The sequence below is a fragment of the Syngnathus scovelli genome, unplaced genomic scaffold (genome assembly GCF_024217435.2).
Source record: "Syngnathus scovelli strain Florida unplaced genomic scaffold, RoL_Ssco_1.2 HiC_scaffold_34, whole genome shotgun sequence".
In the NCBI taxonomy this organism is placed as follows: Eukaryota; Metazoa; Chordata; class Actinopteri; order Syngnathiformes; family Syngnathidae; genus Syngnathus; species Syngnathus scovelli.
In genome coordinates, this window is record NW_026061433.1 from 595,001 (window position 1) to 610,000 (window position 15,000).

Sequence of the window (15,000 nt, forward strand, 5' to 3'; positions counted from 1 at the left end):
ACCGCCACAAGGCGACCGCCACAAGGCGACAGCCACCATCCCCAAGCGCCATCCCCGACCGCCACAAGGCGACCGCCACCAGCCGACCGCCACAAGGCGACAGCCACCATCCCCAAGCGCCATCCCCAAGCGCCACCCCCGACCGCCACCAGCCGACCGCCACCAGCCGACCGCCACCAGCCGACCGCCACCAGCCGACAGCCACCATCCCCAAGCGCCACCCCCGACCGCCGCCCCCCGACCGCCACAAGGCGACCGCCACCAGCCGACCGCCACAAGGCGACAGCCACCATCCCCAAGCGCCACCCCCGACCGCCACCCCCCGACCGCCACCAGCCGACCGCCACCAGCCGACCGCCACCAGCCGACCGCCACAAGGCGACAGCCACCATCCCCAAGCGCCATCCCCGACCGCCACCCCCCGACCGCCACAAGGCGACAGCCACCATCCCCAAGCGCCATCCCCGACCGCCACCCCCCGACCGCCACCAGCCGACCGCCACCAGCCGACAGCCACCATCCCCAAGCGCCATCCCCAAGCGCCACCCCCGACCGCCACCAGCCGACCGCCACCAGCCGACCGCCACCAGCCGACCGCCACCAGCCGACAGCCACCATCCCCAAGCGCCATCCCCAAGCGCCACCCCCGACCGCCACCAGCCGACAGCCACCAGCCGACCGCCACCAGCCGACCGCCACCGGCCGTTCGCGGTGTGCGCCGCCGTTCCCCAAGCACCCTCCGGGACGAAGCCGGAGCCAGAGAATAGCAGCGGTGGTGCGTAAAAGCTGCGGCCGGGCCTCGCGGAAGGTCCCCGGGCGGCGAGCTGCGGAGCCCCGGCCTCCAGCTTCCACCAGGTAATAGGACCGGGCGCGCGTAAAAGCTGCGGCCGGGCCTCGCGGAAGGTCCTCGGGCATCCAGCGAGATCACACGGCCCCCACCGGAGGCGGCTAGCGCCTCCGTAGAGTAGTACCGGCCCGTGGAAGCGGCCGCCCGTCAGCCTGCGTTGCCGCTGGTCGAAAAATGCACTAAGTGCCAAACCCCATTCATTTACAACGGCGTGTCCGCCAGAGGGCGCACTTCCCCCGGCGGACCAGCCGGCGGGGCTCGTTAGAGAGTGTATCCGCCTGGCAGTGCCTCCTGGACGGCCTGTATTCCGGACCGCGACCGCTAACTTACGGGAGCCTAAACGGCCCGCGGACCAGCCGGCGGGTCCTCCGTGAAAGCCTATCCGCCTGGCGGTGCCTCCTGGCCGGCCTGGATTCCGGACCGCGACCGCTCACTCGCGGGACCCTAAACGGCCCGCGGACCAGCCGGCGGCTCCTCCGTGAAAGCCTATCCGCCTGGCGGTGGCTCCGGGCCGGCCTGGATTCCGGACCGCCACCGCTCACTCGCGGGACCCTAATCGGCCCGCGGACCAGCCGGCGGGACCTCCGTGAAAGCCTATCCGCCTGGCGGTGCCTCCTGGCCGGCCTGGATTCCGGACCGCCACCGCTCACTCGCGGGACCCTAATCGGCCCGCGGACCAGCCGGCGGATCCTCCGTGAAAGCCTATCCGCCTTCGCCGGTTCCCCGGCCGGCCACGGGTGGCGAGAATCCGGCCTCCTCGCCCGGAGCGCGCTTCGACTTGGGCGAAAAATGCACCAAGTGCCAAACCCCATTCATTTACAACGGCGTGTCCGCCAGAGGGCGCACTTCCTCCGGCCGGCGGGGCTCGTTAGAGAGCGCGTCCGCCTTGGCCGGTTCCCCGGCCGGCCACGGGTGGCGAGAATCCGGCCTCCTCGCCCGGAGCGCGCTTCGACTTGGGCGAAAAATGCACTAAGTGCCAAACCCCATTCATTTACAACGGCGTGTCCGCCAGAGGGCGCACTTCCTCCGGCCGGCGGGGCTCGTTAGAGAGCGCGTCCGCTTTCGCCGGTTCCCCGGTCGGCCGCGAACGGCGAAAAGCCGGCCTCTTCCCCCGGAGCCCGGTGGGCGAATTTTTTTTTTTTTTTTTTTTTCAAAGTGCCAACGGCTCTCGCGCCGCGCTGCGTCCGCCTTCGCCGGTTCCCCGGTCGGCCCGAACGAGCGAAAATTCGGCCTCTTGCCCCGGAGCCCGGTCGGCGAATTATTTATTTATTTATTTATTTATTTATTTATTTTTCCAAAGTGCCAACGGCTCTCGCGCCGCGATGCGTCCGCCTTCGCCGGTTCCCCGGTCGGCCACGAACGGCCAAAAATCGGCCTCTCCCCCCGGAGCCCGGTCGGCGAATTATTATTTATTTATTTATTTATTTATTTATTTTTCCAAAGTGCCAACGGCTCTCGCGCCGCGATGCGTCCGCCTTCGCCGGTTCCCCGGTCGGCCACGAAGTATTGCGCATGATTATACGCGATGTTAATATTTATTTAATTATTAAATAAATACATACATGTGTTTATTAATGATATACGCGATGTTAATATTTATTTAATTATTACCTATATTATGAATAAACTAACGGTGATTTTACACGATTTGACTACATACGTGACCGTGATATAGTGCCGAGGGCTCCCGCGCCGTCACGCGTCCGCCTTGGCACGGGTCGCCCGCGGCAGCGAGCGTTCGGCTCGCGGGGGTCCGCGGGGTGTTATTAGGGAGTGCGGCAGCCGTGCCGAGGCTCCGGCCGGCCGCCGGAAGTCCCGCGGGGGAGCGTCGGAGCTCCGCGAGGCCGGCCGGGGAGCCTCTTAGTCATCGCCCGCGCTCGCGGTGGTCCCGGTCGCTTAAAGTGCCACGGGAGGCGTAGCGATGCGAGTGAGTGTGCGCAAAGTGCGAGAGGCGGTGCATTTACGCGCCGTGTCCGCGAGAGGGAGGCAATTCCCCGTTGCGACCTCCGGGAGATCAGCGGGCCGCCGAAAAGGCTCGGCCGGGGTGCCTGGAGCCTCCTCGGGCGTCGAGTTAGGAGGGGGGCGCGCGGAGAACCGGCTGGATGTCCCCTGGAAGCTCAGCGGGCCGTGGGAAAGGCTTGGCCGGGGTGCCGGAAGCCTCGGCCGGCTTAAAAGTGAGGAGGAAAGCGCGCGGAGAACCGGCCGGAGGTCCCCTGGAAGCTCAGCGGGCCGTGGAGAAAGCTTAGCCGGGGTGCCTGGAGCCTCGGCCGGCTTAAAATGTGAGGAGGAAAGCGCGCGGAGAACCGGCCGGAGGTCCCCTGGAAGCTCAGCGGGACGTGGGAAACGCTTGGCCGGGGTGCCGGAAGCCTCGGCCGGCTTAAAAGTGAGGAGGAAAGCGCGCGGAGAACCGGCCGGAGGTCCCCTGGAAGCTCAGCGGGCCGTGGGAAACGCTTGGCCGGGGTGCCGGGAGCCTCGGCCGGCTTAAAACGTGAGGAGGAAAGCACCGGGAGAACCGGCTGGAGGTCTTCTGGAAGCTCAGCGGGCCGCCGAAAACGCGTAGCCGAGGTGCCGGGAGCCTCCTCGGGCGTCAAAAGTGAGGAGCGACGCACCCCCGAGAACCGCCCGGGTCCTCCAGCCACCGTTGAAAAAGACGTCGAGTCAGGCTACCTTAAGAGAGTCACAGTTACTCCCGCCGTTTACCCGCGCGGAGCGTCATCGCCTCCGCGAACCGTCAAAAATAAATAAATACATAAATAAATGTCAAGTGAGCCTACCTTAAGAGAGTCGTAGTTACTCCCGCCGTTTGGCCGCTCAAAGTGTCATCGGAAGCGGACCCACGCAAGTAAGTGTGCGCAAAGTGCGAGAGGTGGTGTTTTTACTCGCCGCGTCCGCCAGAGGGAGGCAATTCCCCGCCGCGGCGGCACCGGCAGCTTCCGAGCGTCTCCCCGAGCGCTCGGAAGTCCGTGCGGGGGGGAGATGAGAGCCGTGCGAGGTACCAGGTGGAGCCGGACGGCGCGGTGCTTCCAAGCAGCCGATCCGCTGGGCTTGGAGCTATTTTCGGCCACTTGGCGCGCGAGCACGGCCTCCCGGGTGGTGCCGGGGGGTGGTGCGTGAGCGCGCCGGCCGCTGGAAGTCCCGCGGAGGAGCGCCGGAGCTCCGCGAGGCCGGCCGGGGAGCCTCTTAGTCGTCACCCGGGGCCGCCGGAGCACCGGGGGGTGGTGCGCGAGCGCGCCGGCCGCCGGAGGTCCCGCGGAGGAGCGTCGGAGCTCCGCGAGGCCGGGGAGCCTCTCGGTAATCACCCGGGGCCGGCGGAGCGTTATTCGGCCGCTCTGCGCGCGCGCGCACGGCCTCCCGGCGGTGCCGGGGGGTGGTGCGCGAGCGCGCCGGCCGCCGGAGGTCCCGCGGAGGAGCGTCGGAGCTCCGCGAGGCCGGGGAGCCTCTCGGTAATCACCCGGGGCCGGCGGAGCGTTATTCGGCCGCTCTGCGCGCGCGCGCACGGCCTCCCGGCGGTGCCGGGGGGTGGTGCGCGAGCGCGCCGGCCGCCGGAGGTCCCGCGGAGGAGCGTCGGAGCTCCGCGAGGCCGGGGAGCCTCTCGGTAATCACCCGGGGCCGGCGGAGCGTTATTCGGCCGCTCTGCGCGCGCGCGCACGGCCTCCCGGCGGTGCCGGGGGGTGGTGCGCGAGCGCGCCGGCCGCCGGAGGTCCCGCGGAGGAGCGTCGGAGCTCCGCGAGGCCGGGGAGCCTCTCGGTAATCACCCGGGGCCGGCGGAGCGTTATTCGGCCGCTCTGCGCGCGCGCGCACGGCCTCCCGGCGCCTCCGCGAACCGCCAAAATAAATGTCAAGTGAGCCTACCTTAAGAGAGTCACAGTTACTCCCGCCGTTTACCCGCGCGGAGCGTCATCGCCTCCGCGAACCGTCAAAAATAAATAAATACATAAATAAATAGATGTCAAGTGAGCCTACCTTAAGAGAGTCACAGTTACTCCCGCCGTTTACCCGCGCGGAGCGTCATCGCCTCCGCGAACCGTCAAAAATAAACAAATACATAAATAAACAGATGTCAAGTGAGCCTACCTTAAGAGAGTCACAGTTACTCCCGCCGTTTACCCGCGCGGAGCGTCATCGCCTCCGCGAACCGTCAAAAATAAATAAATACATAAATAAATAGATGTCAAGTGAGCCTACCTTAAGAGAGTCACAGTTACTCCCGCCGTTTACCCGCGCGGAGCGTCATCGCCTCCGCGAACCGTCAAAAATAAATAAATACATGAATAAATAGTCAAGTGAGCCTACCTTAAGAGAGTCGTAGTTACTCCCGCCGTTCGGCCGCTTAAAGTGCCACGGGAGGCGTAGCAATGCGAGTGAGTGTGCGCCAAGTGCGAGAGGCGGTGTATTTACTCGCCGTGTCCGCGAGAGGGAGGTAACTCCCCGTTGCGACCTCCGGGAGAGCAACGGGCCGCCGAAAACGCTCAGCCGAGGTGCTGGAAGCCTCGGCCGGCTCTCAAAGCGAGGCGCGAGGCACCGGGAGAACCGGCTGGAGGTACCCTGGAAGCTCAGCGGGCCGTGGGAAACGCTCAGCCGAGGTGCTGGAAGCCTCGGCCGGCTCACAAAGCGAGGCGCGAGGCACCGGGAGAACCGGCTGGAGGTCCCCTGGAAGCTCAGCGGGCCGTGGGAAACGCTCAGCCGAGGTGCTGGAAGCCTCGGCCGGCTCACAAAGCGAGGCGCGAGGCACCGGGAGAACCGGCCGGAGGTCCCCTGGAAGCTCAGCGGGCCGTGGAGAAAGCTTAGCCGGGGTGCCGGAAGCCTCGGCCGGCTTAAAATGTGAGGAGGAAACCGGCTGGACGTCTTCTGGAAGATCAGCGGGCCGTGGAAAATGCTAAGCCGAGGTGCTGGTTGTCGAATAAGGCTCCGCCATCTCGTAGAAGGTGCTAATAAAGTTCATATCCGCTCGGCTGGAGGTAATTGGCCCGCGGACCGGCCGGCGGGACCTCCGTGACAGCCTACCCGCCTGGCGGTGCCTCCTGGCCGGCGTGCATTCCGGGCCGCGACCGCTAACTTACGGGACCATAAATGGCCCGCGGACCAGCTGGCGGGACCTCCGTGACCGCCTATCCGCCTGGCGGTGCCTCCTGGCCGGCCTGGATTCCGGACCGCGACCGCTCACTCGCGGGACCCTAAATGGCCCGCGGACCAGCCGGCGGGACCTCCGTGACAGCCTATCCGCCTCCCGGTGGCTGCTGGCCGGCGCGGATTCCGGGCCGCGACCGCTAACTTACGGGACCCCAATTGGCCCGCGGACCAGCCGGCGGGACCCCCGTGACCGCCTAGCCGCCTTGGCCGGTTCCCCGGCCGGCCACGGATGGCGAGAATCCGGCCTCCTCGCCCGGAGCGCTCGTCGGCTTCGGCGAAAAATGCACTAAGTGCCAAACCCCATTCATTTACAATGGCGTGTCCGCCAGAGGGCGCAGTTCCCCCCGCGGACCGGCCGGCGGGACCTCCGTGACAGCCTATCCGCCTGGCGGTGGCTGCGGGCCGGCGCGAATTCCGGGCCGCGACCGCTAACTTACGGGACCCCGATTGGCCCGCGGACCAGCCGGCGGGACCTCCGTGACCGCCTATCCGCCTGCGCTGGTTCCCCGGCCGGCGCGAATTCCGGGCCGCGACCGCTAACTTACGGGACCCCGATTGGCCCGCGGACCAGCCGGCGGGACCTCCGTGACCGCCTATCCGCCTGCGCTGGTTCCCCGGCCGGCGCGAATTCCGGGCCGCGACCGCTAACTTACGGGACCCCGATTGGCCCGCGGACCAGCCGGCGGGACCTCCGTGACCGCCTATCCGCCTGCGCTGGTTCCCCGGCCGGCGCGAATTCCGGGCCGCGACCGCTAACTTACGGGACCCCAATTGGCCCGCGGACCAGCCGGCGGGACCTCCGTGACCGCCTATCCGCCTCCGCTGGTTCCCCGCTCGGCGTGGATTCCGGACCGCGACCGCTAAATTACGGGACCCAAATTGGCCCGCGGACCAGCCGGCGGGACCTCCGTGACCGCCTATCCGCCTTCGCTGGTTCCCCGGTCGGCCACAGATGACGAATATTCGGCCTCTCGCTCTGGAAGTCCTGCCGACTTAGCCGAAAATTTTCTAAGTGCCATCGGCTCTCGCTCGGAAAAGTGTCCGCCTCGTCTGGTTCCCCAGCTCGGCCTCAGAATTCGAAAATTCGGCCTCTCTGAGGTACCAGGGGTAGGCTTTATGTACTTGGTCCCCCCAGTTAGTGTACTCATCACTTTACCCCCCTTTCGCAAAATATAGTCGGCACGTATGTGCAGAACTGTTTATTTTCATTTTAAAAATTTTCTAAGTGCCAGCGGAAGCTGTCACACGAACTGTCCGAGCTACCACGGTGCCCATCCCGGGCAGTGACGGCAAAAGGCCGATGTGTGTTTGATGGAAGTCTGAATAATTTCTAAGTGCCAACGGCTCAACCGCCGTAAAGTGTCCGCCTCGGCTGGTTCTCCCGGTCGGCCCGAACGAGCGAAAATTCGGCCTCTTCCCCTGGAGGTCCGGAACATTTGGCGAATATTTTCAAAGTGCCAACGGCTGTTCCGCCGTAACGTGTCCGACCCGGCTGGTTCCTCCGGTCGGCCCGAACGAGCGAAAATTCGGCCTCTTCCCCTGGAGGTCCGGAACATTTTGGCGAATATTTTCAAAGTGCCAACGGCTGTTGCGCCGTAACGTGTCCGACCCGGCCGGTTCCTCCGGTCGGCCCGAACGAGCGAAAATTCGGCCTCTTCCCCTGGAGGTCCGGAACATTTTGGCGAATATTTTCAAAGTGCCAACGGCCGTTCCGCCGTAAAGTGTCCGACCCGGCTGGTTCCTTCGGTCGGCCCGAACGAGCGAAAATTCGGCCTCTTCCCCTGGAGGTCCGGACGACTTTGGCGAATATTTTCAAAGTGCCAACGGCTGTTGGGCCGTAAAGTGTCCGACCCGGCTGGTTCCTCCGGTCGGCCCGAACGAGCGAAAATTCGGCCTCTTAACCCTGGAGGTCCGTTCAAGTTTAACGAATAATTTCTAAGTGCTAACGGCTGTTGCGCCGTAACGTGTCCGACCCGGCCGGTTCCTCCGGTCGGCCCGAACGAGCGAAAATACGGCCTCTTCCCCTGGAGGTCCGGAACATTTTGGCGAATATTTTCAAAGTGCCAACGGCTGTTGCGCCGTAACGTGTCCGACCCGGCTGGTTCCTCCGGTCGGCCCGAACGAGCGAAAATTCGGCCTCTTCCCCTGGAGGTCCGGAACATTTTGGCGAATATTTTCTAAGTGCCATCGGCTCTTCCGCCGTAAGGTGTCCGACTCGGCCGGTTCCTCCGGTCGGCCCGAACGAGCGAAAATTCGGCCTCTTCCCCTGGAGGTCCTGTCAAGTTTAACGAATATTTTCTAAGTGCCATCGGCTCTTCCGCCGTAAGGTGTCCGACTCGGCCGGTTCCTCCGGTCGGCCTAAACAAGTGAAAATTCGGCCTCTTCCCCTGGAGGTCCGGAACATTTTGGCGAATATTTTCTAAGTGCCATCGGCTCTTCCGCCGTAAGGTGTCCGACTCGGCCGGTTCCTCCGGTCGGCCTGAACGAGCGAAAATTCGGCCTCTTCCCCTGGAGGTCCTGTCAAGTTTAACGAATATTTTCTAAGTGCCATCGGCTCTTCCGCCGTAAAGCGTCCGACTCGGCTGGTTCCCGATGTCGGCCAGAACAAGTGGAAATTCGGCCTCTTCCCCTGGAGGTCAGTTGAAGTTTAACGAATATTTTCAAAGTGCCAACGGCTGCTCCGCCGTAAAGCGTCCGACTCGGCTGGTTCCCGATGTCGGCCAGAACAAGTGAAAATTCGGCCTCTTCCCCTGGAGGTCCGTTCAAGATTAACGAATATTTTCTAAGTGCCAACGGCTGCTCCGCCGTAAAGCGTCCGACTCGGCTGGTTCCCGATGTCGGCCAGAATAAGTGGAAATTCGGCCTCTTCCCCTGGAGGTCCGTTCAAGATTAACGAATATTTTCTAAGTGCCAACGGCTCTTGCGCCGAAAAGCGTCCGACTCGGCTGGTTCCCGATGTCGGCCAGAACAAGTGAAAAATCGGCCTCTTCCCCTGGAGGTCAGTTGAAGTTTAACGAATATTTTCTAAGTGCCATCGGCTCTTCCGCCGTAAGGTGTCCGACTCGGCTGGTTCCCGATGTCGGCCAGAAAAAGTGACAATTCGGCCTCTTCCCCTGGAGGTCCTTTGAAGTTTAGCGAATATTTTCTAAGTGCCAACGGCTCTTGCGCCGAAAAGCGTCCGCCTCGGCTGGTTCCCGCGGTCGGACACAAAATGTGTCAATTCGGCCTCTCTGAGGTACCAGGGGTAGGCTTTATGTACTTGGTCCCCCCACTTAGTGTACTCATCACTTTACCCCCCTTTCGCAAAATATAGTCGGCACGTATGTGCAGAACTGTTTATTTTCATTTTAAAAATTGTCTAAGTGCCAGCGGAAGCTGTCAAACGAACTGTCCGAGCTACCACGGTGCCCATCCCGGGCAGTGACGGCAAAAGGCCGATGTGTGTTTATGGAAGTCTGAATAATTTCTAAGTGCCAACGGCTCAACCGCCGTAAAGTGTCCGCCTCGGCCGGTTCCCCCGGTCGGCCAGAACGAGTGAAAATTCGGCCTCTTTCCCTGGAGGTCCGGAACATTTTGGCGAATATTTCCTAAGTGCCAACGGCTGCTCCGCCGTAAAGTGTCCGCCTCGGCTGGTTCCCCCGGTCGGCCAGAACAAGTGAAAATTCGGCCTCTTCCCCTGGAGGTCCGGAACATTTTGGCGAATATTTCCTAAGTGCCAACGGCTGCTCCGCCGTAAAGTGTCCGCCTCGGCCGGTTCACCCGGTCGGCCAGAACAAGTGAAAATTTGGCCTCTTCCCCTGGAGGTCCGGAACATTTTGGCGAATATTTCCTAAGTGCCAACGGCTGCTCCGCCGTAAAGTGTCCGACTCGGCTGGTTCCCCCGGTCGGCCAGAACAAGTGAAAAATCGGCCTCTTCCCCTGGAAGTCCGGCCGACTTAAGGCGAATATTTCCTAAGTGCCAACGGCTGTTCCGCCGTAAAGAGTCCGACTCGGCTGGTTCCCGATATCGGCCAGAACAAGTGAAAATTCGGCCTCTTCCCCTGGAAGTCCGGCCGAGTTAAGGCAAATATTTCCTAAGTGCCAACGGCTGCTCCGCCGTAAAGCGTCCGACTCGGCTGGTTCCCGATGTCGGCCAGAACAAGTGGACATTCGGCCTCTTCCCCTGGAAGTCCGGCCAAGTTTGGCGAATATTTCCTAAGTGCCAACGGCTGCTCCGCCGTAAAGTGTCCGACTCGGCTGGTTCCCGATGTCGGCCAGAACAAGTGAATATTCGGCCTCTTCCCCTGGAGGTCCGGAACATTTTGGCAAATATTTCCTAAGTGCCAACGGCTGCTCCGCCGTAAAGAGTCCGACTCGGCTGGTTCCCGATGTCGGCCAGAACAAGTGAAAATTCGGCCTCTTCCCCTGGAAGTCCGGCCGAGTTCGGCGAATATTTCCTAAGTGCCAACGGCTGTTCCGCCGTAAAGAGTCCGACTCGGCTGGTTCCCGATGTCGGCCAGAACAAGTGAAAATTCGGCCTCTTCCCCTGGAGGTCCGTTCAAGATTAACGAATATTTTCTAAGTGCCAACGGCTCTTGCGCCGAAAAGCGTCCGACTCGGCTGGTTCCCGATGTCGGCCAGAACAAGTGAAAATTCGGCCTCTTCCCCTGGAGGTCCGTTCAAGATTAACGAATATTTTCTAAGTGCCAACGGCTGCTCCGCCGTAAAGCGTCCGCTTCGGCTGGTTCCCGATGTCGGCCAGAACAAGTGAAAATTCGGCCTCTTCCCCTGGAGGTCCGTTCAAGATTAACGAATATTTTCTAAGTGCCAACGGCTCTTGCGCCGAAAAGCGTCCGCCTCGGCTGGTTCCCGATGTCGGCCAGAACAAGTGAAAATTCGGCCTCTTCCCCTGGAGGTCCGTTCACGATTAACGAATATTTTCTAAGTGCCAACGGCTCTTGCGCCGAAAAGCGTCCGCCTCGGCTGGTTCCCGATGTCGGCCAGAACAAGTGAAAATTCGGCCTCTTCCCCTGGAGGTCCGTTCAAGATTAACGAATATTTTCTAAGTGCCAACGGCTCTTGCGCCGAAAAGCGTCCGCCTCGGCTGGTTCCCGCGGTCGGACACAAAATGTGTCAATTCGGCCTCTCTGAGGTACCAGGGGTGGGCTTTATGTACTTGGTCCCCCCACTTAGTGTACTCATCACTTTACCCCCATTTCGCAAAATATAGTCGGCACGTATGTGCAGAACTGTTTATTTTCATTTTAAAAATTGTCTAAGTGCCAGCGGAAGCTGTCACGCGAACTGTCCGAGCTACCACGGTGCCCATCCCGGGCAGTGACGGCAAAAGGCCGATGTGTGTTTGATGGAAGTCTGAATAATTTCTAAGTGCCAACGGCTCAACCGCCGTAAAGTGTCCGCCTCGGCTGGTTCTCCCGGTCGGCCCGAACGAGCGAAAATTCGGCCTCTTCCCCTGGAGGTCCGGAACATTTTGGCGAATATTTCCTAAGTGCCAACGGCTGCTCCGCCGTAAAGTGTCCGCCTCGGCTGGTTCCCCCGGTCGGCCAGAACAAGTGAAAATTCGGCCTCTTCCCCTGGAGGTCCGGAACATTTTGGCGAATATTTCCTAAGTGCCAACGGCTGCTCCGCCGTAAAGTGTCCGCCTCGGCCGGTTCACCCGGTCGGCCAGAACAAGTGAAAATTTGGCCTCTTCCCCTGGAGGTCCGGAACATTTTGGCGAATATTTCCTAAGTGCCAACGGCTGCTCCGCCGTAAAGTGTCCGCCTCGGCCGGTTCACCCGGTCGGCCAGAACAAGTGAAAATTTGGCCTCTTCCCCTGGAAGTGCGGCCAAGTTTGGCGAATATTTTCTAAGTGCCAACGGCTGCTCCGCCGTAAAGCGTCCGACTCGGCTGGTTCCCGATGTCGGCCAGAACAAGTGAAAAATCGGCCTCTTCCCCTGGAAGTCCGGCCGAGTTAAGGCAAATATTTCCTAAGTGCCAACGGCTGCTCAGCCTTTAAGTGTCCGACTCGGCTGGTTCCCGATGTCGGCCAGAACAAGTGAAAATCCGGCCTCTTCCCCTGGAAGTCCGGCCGAGTTAAGGCAAATATTTCCTAAGTGCCAACGGCTGCTCAGCCTTAAAGGGCCCGACTCGGCTGGTTCCCGATGTCGGCCAGAACAAGTGACAATTCGGCCTCTTCCCCTGGAGGTCTTTTCAAGTTTAACGAATATTTTCTAAGTGCCAACGGCTGCTCCGCCTTAAAGCGTCCGACTCGGCTGGTTCCCGATGTCGGCCAGAACAAGTGACAATTCGGCCTCTTCCCCTGGAGGTCCTTTCAAGTTTAACGAATATTTTCTAAGTGCCAACGGCTGCTCCGCCTTAAAGCGTCCGACTCGGCTGGTTCCCGATTTCGGCCAGAACAGGTGAAAATTCGGCCTCTTCCCCTGGAGGTCCGTTCAAGTTTGGCGAATATTTTCTAAGTGCCAACGGCTGCTCCGCCTTAAAGTGTCCGACTCGGCTGGTTCCCGATGTCGGGCAGAACAAGTGACAATTCGGCCTCTTCCCCTGGAAGTCCGGCCGAGTTTGGCGAATATTTTCTAAGTGCCAACGGCTGCTCCACCGTAAATCGTCCGACTCGGCTGGTTCCCGATGTCGGCCAGAAAAAGTGACAATTCGGCCTCTTCCCCTGGAGGTCCTTTGAAGTTTAGCGAATATTTTCCAAGTGCCAACGGCTCTTGCGCCGAAAAGCGTCCGCCTCGGCTGGTTCCCGCGGTCGGCCGTAATAGGCGAAAATTCGGCCTCTTCCCCTGGAGCGACCTCCAAATTTGGGCGAAATTTTTTCTAAGTGCCTAAAGGTACCAGGGGTTTGGGTACCAGGGGTGCATTACCAACTGGTCTTTTGTCAACCCATGTACTTTTTCTAGAGTACATGGGTTGGTCCCCCCACTTAGTGTACTCATCACTTTACCCCCCTTTCGCAAAATATAGTCAGAACGAGCATGGGGGACGCAATTGTTTTCCATGCAAATCAATTGGGCCTGGTCCGAGCGCTGGTAACGGCCGCCAGCAAGCGTCCCCTGCTCGGATAGCAGAACTGAAGAAGGCACGGCACTTCCAGAGAGAGAGAGAAAATTTTCAAAGTGCCACATTTCTCAAAAATTTTCAAAGTGCCACATCTCTCAAAAATTTTCTAAGTGCCACATCTCTCAAAAACTTTCTAAGTGCCACATCTCTGAAAAACTTTCTAAGTGCCACATCTCTGAAAAACTTTCTAAGTGCCACATCTCTGAAAAATTTTCTAAGTGCCACAGCACGGCTGTGAAATATTCAAAGTCCTACAGGCATTGGCAGAATCCGCGGACGGCCGTCTGCTCCCGGCGGCCGCCGCGAAGCTACTACCCCCTCCCGGGGACGGCTGTCTGCTCCCGGCAGCCGTCCTTACCCCCCTCCCCCGTTTGCACCGCCTGAAGTTAGACCCGCCTTGGTAGGGCCCCCACCGGCCCCGGCTCGCCGGCGTTGGGTGGACGGTTCCTGCCCACTTGCGGGTCCCGGTCGCTTGGCAACCGACCGGGGAGGACCAGCCGCCTCCTTAAACACAGGCTGGAAGGGAAATCCGATCAAGCTACGGAGGACCGGCCGCCTCCTTAAACACAGGCCGGAAGGGAAATCCGATCAAGCTACGGAGGACCGGTCGCCTCCCTAAACACAGGCCGGGCAAAAATCTGCGAATGGGCCCGTCAAGGGTAGTGGGTCATCCAAGGAGGGAGGTACCGGCCGCCTCCTTAAACACAGGCCGGGCAAAAATCTGCGAATGGCCCGTCAAGGGTAGAAGGTCATCCAAGGAGGGAGGTACCGGCCGCCTCCTTAAACACAGGCCGGGCAAAAATCTGCGAATGGCCCGTCAAGGGTAGAAGGTCATCCAAGGAGGGAGGTACCGGCCGCCTCCTTAAACACAGGCCGGGCAAAAATCTGCGAATGGCCCGTCAAGGGTTGTTGGTCATCCAAGGAGGGAGGTACCGGCCGCCTCCTTAAACACAGGCCGGGCAAAAATCTGCGAACGGCCCGTCAAGGGTTCTGTCTCATCCAAGAAAGGGGTACCGGCCGCCTCAGAGGCCGGAGCGAAGGGGGCGAAAGGCTGTCGATGGGGAAGGATCGGGGCCACGGCTAATCTAGCGATGCCCGCGTCGGGCGGTCACTCCGACGAATGAGCGGGGCCGAATCCGGCGCGAGGCGGCCTTCAGGCACGTGGTTCGAGACGACCTCACCCGGCTCTAGCCCGGAGCGAAAAAAACACTCTTATAACCTGACCGACATGCGCCCATGACCCGCCTTGGTAGGGCCCCCACCGGCCCCGGCTACCGCCGGCGTTGGGTGGACGGTTCCTCCCCACTTGCGGGTCGCACTCCAGCGCTAGGCCGCCGCGCGAGCGCGCGCCCCGCGCCGCCCGCGCAGGCCTAGCGCGAACCGTACGGCAGCGAAACCGAGACGCCCCGGCTCAACCTCACCCAGAGGCCATCCACGGAGGCCGAGCGCGCGATCCGACTTGCGGCACGCCACGTGGGCGTCCGCCGGCCGCGCCGGTCGACCGCGAAACCGATTTCTCAAAGACCAAGCCCGAGTCCCAACCTCCGCACATATCCGCACACGCCTTCCCGACCACCGCGAAGCGGGAGGCGTCTATCGTGGCCGCCGGGGCGTATGACCCCTCCGCGTGAGGCGTGCGGGCTCGGGGGGGCCGCAACGACCGAGTCTGACTCGGACGGGGCGCAGCTTCCCTCCCGGTCGCAGCATCAGCGCCGAACGCGCGACGTCACCAGCCCCCCGGAACGGTTCGTCGGGAGCGCGGCAATGGCCCACATCTCACCTCGCCAGCCGGCCGCAGCGGGCCGCGCCGAACCGAGTCTGACTCGGGGTGCGCACAGTCCCGTCTGGGTCACGGAGGCGACGAGCTGTGACCGCCACCGTCGCCCCTTCGTCCTTCCGGATCCCCCCAGCGCCGGCAAAACTCCGCATCCTGGCCGCATCGCGTGACCGGGCGGGCCGCA